The sequence below is a fragment of the Protomyctophum parallelum genome (assembly GCF_964188405.1).
Source record: "Protomyctophum parallelum genome assembly, chromosome: 19".
Lineage (NCBI taxonomy): Eukaryota > Metazoa > Chordata > Actinopteri > Myctophiformes > Myctophidae > Protomyctophum > Protomyctophum parallelum.
This window is the reverse complement of record NC_139717.1, coordinates 33,341,076-33,354,765: the sequence shown is the minus strand read 5'-3', so window position 1 is coordinate 33,354,765 and position 13,690 is coordinate 33,341,076. Positions and strand designations below refer to the sequence as shown.

The 13,690-nt window shown below is 42.9% G+C and overlaps 1 protein-coding gene across 2 annotated transcripts in view; it reads left to right on the top strand.

Annotated features, from left to right (window-relative positions):
* The window catches only part of fam49a (family with sequence similarity 49 member A), a 45,327-nt gene that overhangs the window by 13,537 nt on the left and 18,100 nt on the right, over positions 1 to 13,690 (top strand). For both annotated transcript variants that reach the window (XM_083790719.1, XM_083790720.1), the window contains exon 2: positions 12,766 to 12,819. The gene's annotated coding sequence lies outside the window, so the exon portion shown is untranslated. The remainder of the gene's footprint in view (positions 1 to 12,765; positions 12,820 to 13,690) is intronic.

Genomic DNA, 13,690 nt, shown 5'->3' with positions numbered 1-13,690 from the left:
CCTGGGGTGGCACCTGTCAGCAGGGAGGGTTGGTCCCTGGGGTGGCACCTGTCAGCAGGGAGGGTTGGTCCCTGGGGTGGCACCTGTCAGCAGGGAGGGTTGGTCCCTGGGGTGGCACCTGTCAGCAGGGAGGGTTGGTCCCTGGGGTGGCACCTGTCAGCAGGGAGGGTTGGTCGCTGGGGTGGCACCTGTCAGCAGGGAGGGTTGGTCGCTGGGGTGGCACCTGTCAGTAGGGAGGGTTGTACAACACGCAACGCAGTGTGCATGGGGAGGAAATTGAGGAATTAATTGGCATAACGAAACGGGGTAAAAAAAAAGAATGTGGCTAGTATAAACTAAAAAATAAATGAATGTGTGCTTCCTCTGGTTGCTTCCATGGCTGTTTGTTAAGGGCTTATCAGATCAAATCGATTTGGTTGATTATACTTAGTTATTGTTTTCTCATTGATGCATTGATATATTATAAATATAATGATAAAATACATAAAAACATGGATGCACTTCAAATGTAATAAAATAATAGAATAATCTCTAAGAAAAGAAATAGTTGCAGCCCTAATACTTGTTTATATAATGTGTAAAACACCAGAATACTGGAAATAGAAGCACTCCATAATATTAAGAAGCAAGCCCAAAACCATTTTATAAATGTTGTTAGATAAACATAATCATATGACGCTCTGACGAAGGCTCTATGCTGAAATGCATAAGCAGCCTGATCTTATATATATTTTGAGTGCCACCATTTCCACTCTTTGTTTTGTTTTTTTACCAGTTTTCTACGTATGTTCCATGAGCCGACATGAAACCGAAAGACTGCACTTAAACTGGGACAATGATGACAGCCATAACACAACAAGCATGACATAGCCTGGTCTGTCTATGAAGCAGCTGTGGAATGTCGTGTCTCCAGACAGACTCTGGATCAGGGCTGCTCAGGGCCATTCTTTCCTGTTTTGCTCGTGTGTCAGCGTTCAAGTTTTGTCACTTCAATAGTGAATGGCAGTATGCCACTCGAGTAAAAACGTTACACCCATTTAACAGCAGCAACTACAACAACGACACAATTAATTGAACCAACCGAAGGGGGGGGGGGGGGGGGGGGGCAGAGGGGTATTGGGGGTGGGCGGGGGTGGAGACTGGAGAGCAGAGAAGAATAGAAAGCAAAAAAGAAAGATATTGGATATGGATGTGTATTTTGATAAATGAATGAGGGAAGAGTCTTGGGAATTATGAGAGACTGGCTGAACACATTAGCCTTATGGACAGGTTTCCAATGTACAAAGTACAAACTGTGTTTGAAAATGAAACCATCGTGAAGTCATTACGGCTTCATCTAATACCGGAAATGTACTGTATTCAGCAGTCAGACCAAATCGATTGCAGTGTCAATAGAGAAATCAGCACAAATAGAGAAATCAGCACAATTCTGTTGAATGCTACATTTATTTCATATCAAATGAAGTCCAGTGTGACCACAGCAAACAAACCCCACAAATTACAATTGAATGCCTGTCTTCTTTAAGAGTTATGAGGAAAATAATCTAAAAAAATTGAACTGATGAATGCCATTTTATTCTCATTGCATAGTCTCTGTCTGAGCATTTTCATTTTAAAGTTGAACTGATGTGAGTCAGGCCTTTAATCCTGTCTCTCACACAGCACAGCAACCCTTCCTCATATGAAGCATGACAGTTAAACCACTTTACAGTATGCCCTAGGCCTAGTTAGACCTCGTCATACAGCATTGTCGCCATTATTGCTATGGCTGGTTCAAATTGAGGTCTCTTGTCTGAGGCATTCTGTGTGTATGTGAAGCTGTCACCTGGTTCAAAATAAGGACAATTATTCAAGGTCAATCTTTTCTTTTTTAAATACTTTTTAGTATTTACAGTATATTGTCTTCAATGCACTTTCCTGTTTTCACTAGACATGTGAATTGACTGAATGTAAAGGACTGACCCCCCCCCCCCCACACACACACACACACACACACACACACCATCCCAGTCCCACCCTCCCCCTCTGTTCATTGGTGTGTTATAAATCCATCATCCATTCATCCATTCACTGTTGCCATGCAAACTAGAACAGGAAACGATGTTCCTGGAGTTAAGATCTCTCTCTCTCTCTCTCCAGTCTCCACCTCCCTCAACCGCCCATTGGCCCTCCATCGGGGACGAAACCTTGGGGTGACCCCTCAGAGGGTGTCTGCTAAAGGCAGTGCATGTTGATGTGACTGTCACTTTACTCTCTCAGACAGATTTCAGAGTTTTCCTTTTTTTTGCAGATGGGTGTCCACTGACTGCTTTACCAGACTGAAGCTCCATCCATCTCTTGATTCTCTTCGTTCCTTGTCCACCGCTCTGCCACCCCTAAATCCATGTTTCACTTTCCATGACCTGGAAATGTACTTCCATTTATTACCCGTAACAGACAGACAGACACTGTATTTCTCCTTTGCACGTATACATTGCAAGTTTGATCTGCACCTTAAGCCTATTTTAAAGTAACTGGAGTAAATGCAGTTGCATGCCAGCATCCTGCACGGCAATCTACAAACTTACAACGTACGTCACGTGTCACATTGCAAAGTGTTGTGGGCTTGTAGAACTTCTATTTTCGGTGTGACACGCCTCACGAAGTAGTAACGTTGGGAATGCTCGTTGATGTAAATAATTGATTTGCTGGTTGAATCCCTGGATGTTCATGTGGATAGCCTACATATCTGTCACACTATCCATGTTTTGACATCTAAGCTACATACATAAGCCTTAATAATAAGGCAAATGGCCAAGCTACTACTAAAGTGCCTTGCAGAGTCGAGCGTAATCGACGCAAGAATACATACGCAACGGAGGGCGAGAGAAATGTCTCCCCTTTGCGTCACGTCAGTTACGTAATCCGTCTCGTTCCGTCGGGTTGAGATATGATCCTGAGCCTACCCAACCATATTGCTTGCGTTGCGTAGTGTGTACCTTGCGTCGAGGACACCCTGCCCACCTGGAGGCAGCAGAGAGCAAGATTTTGTTTTCCTGCTCTGCGCCTACCCCCGAAGCAAGACTGATTAACTCATCGATTGCGCAAAACGCTCTAAAGCGTTTTATTAATCTCGAGCGCCGTCTGCGCATCACGCTCTAAAGCGTTTTATTGGTGTTTTTACTGTATACTGTACATCAACTTCTCTGACGCCCGGACAACACATAATGTAACACTGATCATGTCCAGAAAGATCCGCTGTGAGATCCGGGAGTTTAAAGCCCCCCACCTCCTGAAAAGAGGCCTGGTCTAACCACATTCCAGGCATGCCGTATCCATTACGACGTACTGGGGAGGCGGCATCGCCGTCCTGCACACGGCATAGACCAACGCAGATCAGGGGATCTAAAATGGAGCTACCCATTTTCTAGTGTGTGTGAAATTTGTGAATACACTCGATTACCCTTCCCCTCCTGTTTCTACATGGTTTCTCCCGAGGCATCTCTCCATCGCATTACAGTTTCTTCCCCCCCCCCCCCACTCATTCACACAGATCCACTCGACACAGCCCTCTCTAATTCTTTCCAACGACAACTCACCGGTCTGCCGCCTCATTCTCGGAAATATAAACCCGTATATAAACCAAGAATAATCTCCAACGGTCGATCGCCATTTCACGCACACGGACAGGTATACGCGAAACGAATGACGTATTCTCGAAGGACCGCCATAGGAGAAGCAGTATACATCTGACCAACTGTCTTTTTTTCGCCGTCGCGTCAGCCATGTTTGGACAAAGAAGCAGTATACTAGGCTAGCAGATATCACACCGTGGAACCCCCCCCACACTGCGAGTTGCGATCGATCGTTTTGCAGTTTGCAATGCTACTCTCATTCTCGGAAAAAAGATTCTCGGCAGTTGATCACCATAATCGCCATAGCGCCTTCGCCAGCCAATTGCAGTGATAAGGCGTCTGGGACGTAATCGACCCGTTTGTAATGGATAACTAATACAATCCTAAGCTGCGGAAGCCATCGTGTTGTCTGTCATTTTGTCGAAATCACAGCCAGCCGGGCTACGCTTATCGCTCCTGTGGTTCATGTCCAGACATGTCGTGGAACCCCCCCCCCCACTGCGAGTTGAGTCGCTCCTGTGGTTCATGTCCAGACATGTCAACCTCTCAAGTCACTGTTATGCTATCAAACGATCTGTTGATTTTGTTTACTGAGACAATGATCACATATGTGCATAGAATCATCATCATCATGACGTTATCATGACAGGCAGATATAAACATAAATAAATTATCATATACATACTACACACTGAATGAAAGCCCTAAATGTCTAATTTTAGGAGGAAAACAAATAAAATACACATATCCTATATACTGTTTGTCAATACTAGACTATTGAATCCATTTCATTTATAAAATTCTCTTTTTCAGAGAGAACTTTAGCCCATTCTGACCTGAGATCAGATTCATACGAGGTTTCCACTGGACACACACTGGTCTGATTAGAGAAAGCATGGACCTATAGAACTATTATTCACAAAATAAGGCATATAGCGACATGTACATACTATATACCGTATGAAACAGAAGACTCTCTGCTTTCATAAGAAAAAAACTAATACTGTAATAATAATAAAAATCACACCCATGTGAAGTGAGCAGTGCAATGTTGTGAAGTGAGCAGTGCAACATTGCACTGCTCACTTCACAGGGGTGTGATTTTCATTATTATTACAGTAGAAGTATTTTTCTTATGAAAGCAGAGAGTCTTCTGTTTCATACGGTATATAGTATGTATAGGCCTTATTTTGTGAATATTTAGTTGTCAGTTCCTTGTCTTGTCTAAAATACTCTGAGGATTTCAGAAAATGCATGGACCTGAAGAACCATTATTCACAAAATAAGGCCTATAGCGACATGTACATATGATATACCGTATGAAACAGAAGACTCTCTGCTTTCATAAGAAAAATACTTCTACTGTAATAATAATAAAAATCACACCCCTGTGAAGTGAGCAGTGCAATGTTGCACAACATTGCACTGCTCACTTCACAGGGGTGTGATTTTCATTATTATTACAGTAGAAGTATTTTTCTTATGAAAGCAGAGAGTCTTCTGTTTCATACGGTATATAGTATGTACATGTCGCTATATGCCTTATTTTGTGAATATTTAGTTGTCAGTTCCTTGTCTTGTCTAAAATACTCTGAGGATTTCAGAAAATGCATGGACCTGAAGAACCATTATTCACAAAATAAGGCCTATAGCGACATGTACATATGATATACCGTATGAAACAGAAGACTCTCTGCTTTCATAAGAAAAATACTTCTACTGTAATAATAATACAAATCACACCCATGTGAAGTGAGCAGTGCAATGTTGCGCAACATTGCACTGCTCACTTCACAGGGGTGTGATTTTCATTATTATTACAGTAGAAGTATTTTTCTTATGAAAGCAGAGAGTCTTCTGTTTCATACGGTATATAGTATGTACATGTCGCTATAGGCCTTATTTTGTGAATAATGGTTCTTCAGGTCCATGCATTTTCTGAAATCCTCTCTGGTGGGCGCAAGCTGCATTCAACAGCCAATTACTGACAAACTATAAATGGGACCATGTGTATTTGTTTTCCTCCTAAAAGTAGACATTCAGGGCTTTCATTCAGTGTGTAGTATGTATATGATATTATTTGTGTTCATTTTTATATCTGTCTGTCAATGTCTGTCAACTTCAACCTTCCATATCTCTGCTGTTTTTTCAAAAGAGCAGCGTGCAGCGAAAAGCAGGTTTTAGAAAAAGGTCAATATCTCCAGAATGGAAGATGGTAGAATCATATTTATTTTTTTAAATTGAAGTGGACTAGTTTGGCTTTCTTTTGATTTATGCGGTGTGATTCTCACTATAAGAGGCCCCTCGCTGTGGGCCCCTAAACATTTTCTAAAGTCCAATGTTAATCGCCTTAGCACCACCAACCCTAACCCCAATTTCACATTGTAGCATACAATGTGTTTTAACAAAGGCGGCTTGCATGCTGTGGTTTGCTGGCCCAATGGACCCTATGCCGGTGACACACAGTGACAGTGACAATTGTGTGTGTGTGTGTGTGTGTGTGTGTGTGTGTGTCTGTGTGTGTGTGTGTGTGAGAGAGAGGCGGGCAGCGAGGCGAGAGTAGAAACAGACAGGGTAGGCCTACAGCTTTATTTCATTCATGCATGTTTTCGTTCTTTATTTATTTAACCCATTTTGGGCGGGAACCCCTTTTGGTGTTAGCATTATGTTATGCTGAAACAGACAGCTTTATTTCATTCATTCATGCATGTTTTAGTTCTTTATTTATTTAAGATACAAACACACCAGTTGCATGTTTGTGTGTGTATGGGAGGCGGGGGGGGGGGTGTTTTCGTCATGTAACTATGGTTTCCAGGTCATACTGCATTTAGACCTAAGGTTTCTGAAAAACTTCAAATATTTATATAGCAGCATCAAAAAAATTACATTTTTGAATACTGTACATACTGTACAGAACCCAAATATGGGTTCCCGGCCTGAGGGGGTAAGATACCAATATGGGTTCCCGCCCAGAATGGGTTAATGTCGCAAAAAAGAGGGCGAGGCTTGATTTCATATAGGGCGTGCCAGATTTCAGCCGTCATTTCATTTATTAACGTCGGAACGAAATTAAGGAAGGATCAGCTGATTGCGATCACTTTATAAATGCCGTGGCGACGTGAGTGTACTACAAAACCTACACTCGAATTTGGGGCAGATTTTACACTCCATTGATAAATGAGGGCCTACTGTATGCATGTATAAAATAAGCTTGCGTTTTTTGTGTCCGTTTGACTCCCCCACACAAGGAACAAAACGGTCTATGTCGAGGCCTTAAGTTGCATCACAACGTGTTGTAGGAACTACTATTTATGCTATTTTTTTTTTTACAATTTATGTCTATTAAATAGTTAAAAGCAGGTTATGGAGATGTGTGCGAGTAGGATGTGTGATTCGGGGAAGAGACGAGGACTTTGTTTACAGTCATGACGGTGCACCATCATCATTAGGTCGGTTTTAAGTTAACCGGTGCCAACTGTGAAAACGTTTGAATGTGAACTAAAGGGAATGCGGCTGCTTTATACACTGCAGGTAAACTCACGGTGAGGGACCAGATGAAAGGACCACCTCTACAATGTGCAGTCTTCCAGTCCATTTAACAGAGTGAACTCTGGGATTTGGGGTCTTTTGTGTTCCTGTGTAAACTCTGGATACAGACCATTGAGCGTGTGTGTGTGTGTGTGTGTGTGTGTCCTTGTTTCCTTCCTTGCATATTTGCAATGTACAAATATATGTTTTTATCAGGCTACAGTATATAATCTACTCTAAGAGGTTATAGGCCTATATTGTGTTCTAATAAATACAGTATATTTGACATAATTCATAAATATAGATACGGTACACATGGCATTGATTGATTATTAAATGGAAAAGTACAGTCAAACATCTAGTCCAAAAGGGATAGCACCAAAAAAAGTCTTTGCAGTCTTGTTTCCATTTAGGCCCATGCAATCAATTCATAGACATGACATGTAGAACAAAATTCAATAAATATCATCTCTCTCGCACGGATGCACACATACACACACACACACACACACACACACACACACACACACACACACACACACACACACACACACACACACACACACACACACACACGCGTCTGTCATGTCAGTAAAAGTCAGTGAAATGGTTTGTTCTCAGATTACATATGAGTCACATTCTAAAGCTTCAGAGTGACAACATGAAGTGGAAGTGATATTCAGCACTGTTTTACTCTCAACTGTAATGTACTGAGTCACTGTAGATTTCTTTTTTTCTTTTTGGCTTTTCTGCCTTTATTGATGGTATCAAGTGAAGGACAGGAAAGAGGGAGAGACATGCAGCAAAGGTCGTCATGAACGGGACTCGTCCGACTTGAACACGCGACACGCTGTCATGTCAGAGCCTATATGTGGCATGTGCCCGGACCACTTGGCCAGCGGGCGCCCCCGATTCCATTTTTATAATGTCAAGGAGCAGGTTCAGGTTCAGTACTTCAGTTTGTTGTTTTTAATTTTATTTAAACTTTCTTTTGTTCCTGATGGAGACCTCTTAGTTGTGCTTTTGCTTTCTTTCTGTTTTTTTCATGGCATAGCATAGCGTAGCGTTTGCTTCTGTTCACTGCCCTGAGAGCTGTCAGCAACTCCTCAGCATCTATCCAGACAATATGTTGTTTCCCCTGATGTCAGACAGCCGGCCTGTGACTGACCGCAGTCCGTCCACACCTTTCACTCTTCTGGACAATCACTATAAGAGTTTGTGTGTGTGTGTGTGTGTGTGTGCGTGTCTCCTCTGCGTTTCCACTCTTGTCAGCCACATGCGGTTCCCCTGTCTTTTAACGGCTACGCCGGCTGTCACCATGGCAACAGTTAGCGCCCAGACAGGAGCCGCCTGCAGGCGTGTGTGTGCCCATATGTTGCTGTGAGTTTTCTGTCTGCCTGCATATGGTGTGTGCTGTGTGTACATCTGTCTGTTTGTGTGTGTCTGTGCGAGTGTGACTGCGAACTGATGCCCCAGAATGCTGTCTTTAGCCTTCTGTCTATAATTCATGACCACAAGGAGCTCACCGTTGGTGTCAAAAGGTCATGGTGGCAGTTTTACATAGAACAGCCAACTAATGGTGTTCTGCTTTATTTAGCACCATGAGAGGACAGACAGCTGAGAGACAGACAGGGAGTCTGTATCAGTACTCTGGCTTGTAATTCCCGAGTTCCTATTTTAAATGATTTGCACAGAAATGAAGGCAGGTTCCAGTGCAGTGTTATCAGCTTGTAATCGTTGCACGGTTGTTTGTCTTTAAGTTATCAGTAGTTTTGTTTGACATGTGTGAAGATAAGGAACCCTGCCTAAGCCTTCTGCTTTTTTCGTTTCCTCTTTTTAAGTATACTGTCCATGAAACTACCAATTACTACTATAAAATGAAAATGTGTTATAATATAAATGTCTGCTTCTGATGGAGTCTCAGGGGGAGTGCTAAAGTATGGACTTTATTACCATGGTGAAAACGCAAGGTCAAGAAACTAGACTCAAAATTGCATGTACATCAGCCATGTACCTACAATTTAATATTTAAATTAACTCTGATTGACTGAACGCAACAGGCGGTCAGGCACTGATCCCTGTTGCCAATCTGTCGTCAATCTTGGTGACACAGCTACACAGGCCTATCGATCACTTTATGTACCTTATGACTGAATAGTCTATACGCCATTGTCCATTCCCACACATTTCATACAGCACATGAAAATGCATGGGGTGTTTTGAAGCAATACAATGTTTTGTTAGAAGAGCAACATCCTTTCCTGCTAAGGGAATTAGACATTGATTTATTTACCACTTACTTAGCAGTTACACTCATCATCCGTCATGTGGGGAAAGCCTTAGCAGAAAATAGCACATGGACAAGGCAAGCTGACGATGCGCTGTGAGCTTGTCGAGCGTTACTTTCAGCAAAATCTTTCCCCACAATAACAATACACTAGTAGAGTATAGACCCCTGAGGGACTCCGCTCAACCATATGGGGTTTAAGTGGTTAATGTAAAAATAAAAACGGTCCTGACGTCGATTTAGCCTACTCGACAAAACAAGTTGAACATAAAATACCCATATTATTGTGTGTTGTCGCAGAGGGGGGTCACTGGAAAATTCCACTGGCACTGGGTTGGAGGCTCCTGAAAAAAACATGTTTATTTTCTCTGATTATACACACATCTCCCTTCCTGCTGGTTCCACTACCTGCTGCTCCCGGCTGAATGATTTACTGACCGGCTGACTGTTTGGCCAACTACCGTACCTTGTTTCACCAACTAGCTTGTTTGTGACTGACTGATTTGTTAGACTGGTAATAGTTGGCTTTTCAGTAGTGTAAAGATTTACCCTCACACGACCAATGCTGGCTTTACAGTATAAAGTGTAAATATGTACCATCACAGAGCCATTTCTTTTTACGCTCCGTGTTAAATTCACATTCAGGATTTTACTGTTTGTGAGAGTGATTGTTGGCTTTGCTAATGGCCATGTGTTTGCCTGGCTGCTTTTCTGCTTGGCTGATTGGCTGCCGCCTGGCTAATTAAATCACTTGCTATTTACTTATTTCTGACTGACTAATATAGAAAATCCATCCACATTCCTCTGAGAGAGGCATGAGAGAGAGAGTGAAAATAGAGAGATGAAAGACCAGAGTAAAGAATGGGTAAAGGGGGAGAGAGAGAGAGAGAGACAAGTTAGCGTTTTGGCTAGTGCAGTGTGTGTTAGGATGAGCCGGTGTCAGTTATCATCACCAGACAATGGTCTGTGCTCTACACATGGTGTTTTGGCACGTGCATGCGTGTGTGTGCCGCACTCTCACTGTCGTCTATGTGTCTAATGGAGCCCAGAAGGACACAGGAGGTGTGAGGTGGAGGAGAGGTCCACTGTGTTGGGCCCATTGGGGGATATGACACACACACACACACACACACACACACACACACACACCACCATGCCCTTATAAGGATGTCTGCTTCAACCCAGCCTATCCCTCTAAAAGTCCTCTATCCATCCATCCTCGGTATCCCACTTTGTTCACTTGATCTGTTACCATGCAGGTTGCCGGGAGGAGGGGTGAAGACTATTCACTGTGACAGATGGGGGGGGGAAGCCAGTAGTAGTAGGTGTGTGTGTGTGTGTGTGGGGGGGGGGGGAAGCTTGACATTGCAAATGTGTGTGTGCAACAAGGTACAGTGAGGGTTAGGAATACTTACCATAACGTGAGTGAGCATGCATTCTCTCGATACAGAAGCTACCAACTACCATATGGGTTTTTGCCCCGTACATAGTACACATGTGGGTGTAGTAGCTAGCTACCACTTTGACTCCAACCATGTGTTTTGATTTTAGTCGGGATCTAATGGCATAAAGTGGCATGAAATCCTTTTTTGGGGGATTTTCCCCAAATGATCTTGTGACCCACTTTTGCATCCTGAAACCAGGCTTTGAAACAGCACAAAAAGAACTCATTTACAGCCTGCCTACGGTTTTTGCCCGCTCTGAGGGCCTGTAGTCATTTACTTTCATAATCCAATCTTGTGCTTTTTAACATAGACGAGGCAGAACACTAAATAATGTGTCCAATGCTTAAAGGACCTCTTCACCACTTTTCAACCTACATTCATATAACTGGTCCTCATTCATGGTAAAATGTCAAAAAAAAAATCCTACTCAGTCTGTCTCTCATAGGAGGGCTGTGGGAAACGGTGACATCATAGATAGGGAATCCAAGCTAATAGAAACTGTTGCAATGCGAAAATGGAAGCCATCGGTCTCACAATAATAAAAATGTAAATATATATATATTTAAATATTGTTAAAAAAAAAATCCTGGTCACTAAACTGCCTCCCCCTGGCCAGCCGGGGCGCCTGATGGAGGGGAAAGGAACTGGTTGGAATAACGTGTTCCTTCCACGCGCTACGTCCAACCAGGGAAACTCCCCCTGTCAGGTGTAAAGGAGCAACTTGGACACTCGGGTATGAAGGAAGCATGAGTTCAAGTCCGTTGCTCTCCCCTTGTCCCCCATATATGGGGACTAGGTTGGTGGAGGGTGTGTAGAGCCCAGGATCACATTTGATGATTGACACAGGGGTGAAAAATGGGTTACAAAATCGTGGGATAAAAAAACATATTAAAAATAAAAAATAAAATCTTGTTTTAAAAATAATCTGCCTAACGATGATGTCACTGGTGGACGGGTTTATGAACTGCCCACATCCCTCCCATGAGACACAGACTGTGTAGTGTGGTATTTTATCATGACCATTAGTGACTGAGGACCAATTATATGAAGATAATTTGGAAAGTGGTGAAGTGGTCCTTTAACGTTTCTACAGTATTTTTCCTGTACCTCAACTTTTGTTTGCCAGTGAAATACAGTCCAGGGACTGAATTAGTCAGAAATGCATAATCCATATTTATTGCTCTTGCTGTAGACGATGAGAGTGCATCCTAGACTGTGATGGTTGGCAGGTGTAGTGTGTCACATGACATTTAGTACTCCTGCTAAACGGGCAGATGAGCAGCAACAACAACAGACCAGGATGCAAGTTTTAATAACTTGCACGCTTTTTTTTTTTTTTTTTATATTGTTTTTTGCGGCTTACGCCTTTTATTGATTTTTTTTTAAGGGACAGACAGTAGGCTGACAGGAAACGGGAGAGAGATGGGGGGATGACATGCAGTAAAGGCCGTGTCGGGTCCGGGAGTCGAACCCGCGGCACACTGCGACTGGATTACCAGTCCGGTGCCCAGACCGTTACGCTACGGCCTGGGCCAATAACTTGCACGCTTGATTAAAACTGTGCTAACATTGGTGTTACACGCGCACACGCGCACACACACACACACACACACACACACACACAGAGTAGCGAAAATAGCTTTTTGATGCATTGTGATATTGAGGATCGGTTATTTTAGTTTTTGCTGTAGGGCTTAAGTGGTTAAGTACATAGGCCAGAACGGGCTTAAATATGTGTTTGTTTTGAAAACAACGTGGCGTGCATGGTTTTGTTCTGCTTTGGTATCCGTGACATTCATGACATAGCAATGGAAATGAAGTATCTCTTGCTTGTCCTTCACTCGTTTCTTTCTCTTTCACTTTTTCACTATCCTCATCTCTTATTTTTCAGAAACAAAGCAAGCGGATGATATAGATAGCATCCCAGGCTCCTCCACCAGAGAAGGTACATGGTGCAACACACACACACACACACACACACACACACACACACACACACACACACACACACACACACACACCAGCGGGCATCGGCCCACAGGTTGAGAATCACTGCATTAGAGCAAGTTCAGTGACGCCTGAGCAAAGCCACACTCTATTGTGCAGAACAGCAGTGCAACAGTGCTGCGGTATCAATGATTACAGGCTGGGATTAGACTGCACTTATTTAAAAACCCCACACTTTCACTTTCTGCGGCTGCAAGTAGTGAGTGATGGTGACTATTAAGGAGGAATGGCATTTTAAATTGAAATTTGTAATGCAAACTTAACCCCTGCAGTGTGGAGGAGGAGGAGAGGCCAGGCAGTGTTTGTGAACACATCTGTCTTCCTAAAGCCTGAGCATTACGGTGCATGCTGCTGTCTAAGCCTGATGTATAGTTAACATGGGCCAGGCATTAGTGGTACAGGAAGGAGCTGCTCTGTGGAACATATCGAGCAAAAGTGTCAGTCGGTTGCCCATTGAGGGTGTGTAAGAGCACCACCTTCACACGCATACCGTTACTGTAATTACTTTAATGACCTTGGCTGGCTTAGATCAACTTTCACCACAATCTCTCTCCGAGCATTCACTCATTTTAATAAAAAGGACATGCTACAAAGTGTGCATGCTGCCTGCTTTTATTTTCTGATTAAAACATAAATAATATTTGGGTAATCTTTCATAACTGATCAACTATTGCACACCTTAAAAGATATTCCATTTGTAACTCATGAGTGTGTACAAATGTAAACAAATGGACTGTTACAGTTCCATTTGGGTACATACAAGATTTCACTCTACCTATTTTCTTCTTCTTTGTGTAACAAATATTAGT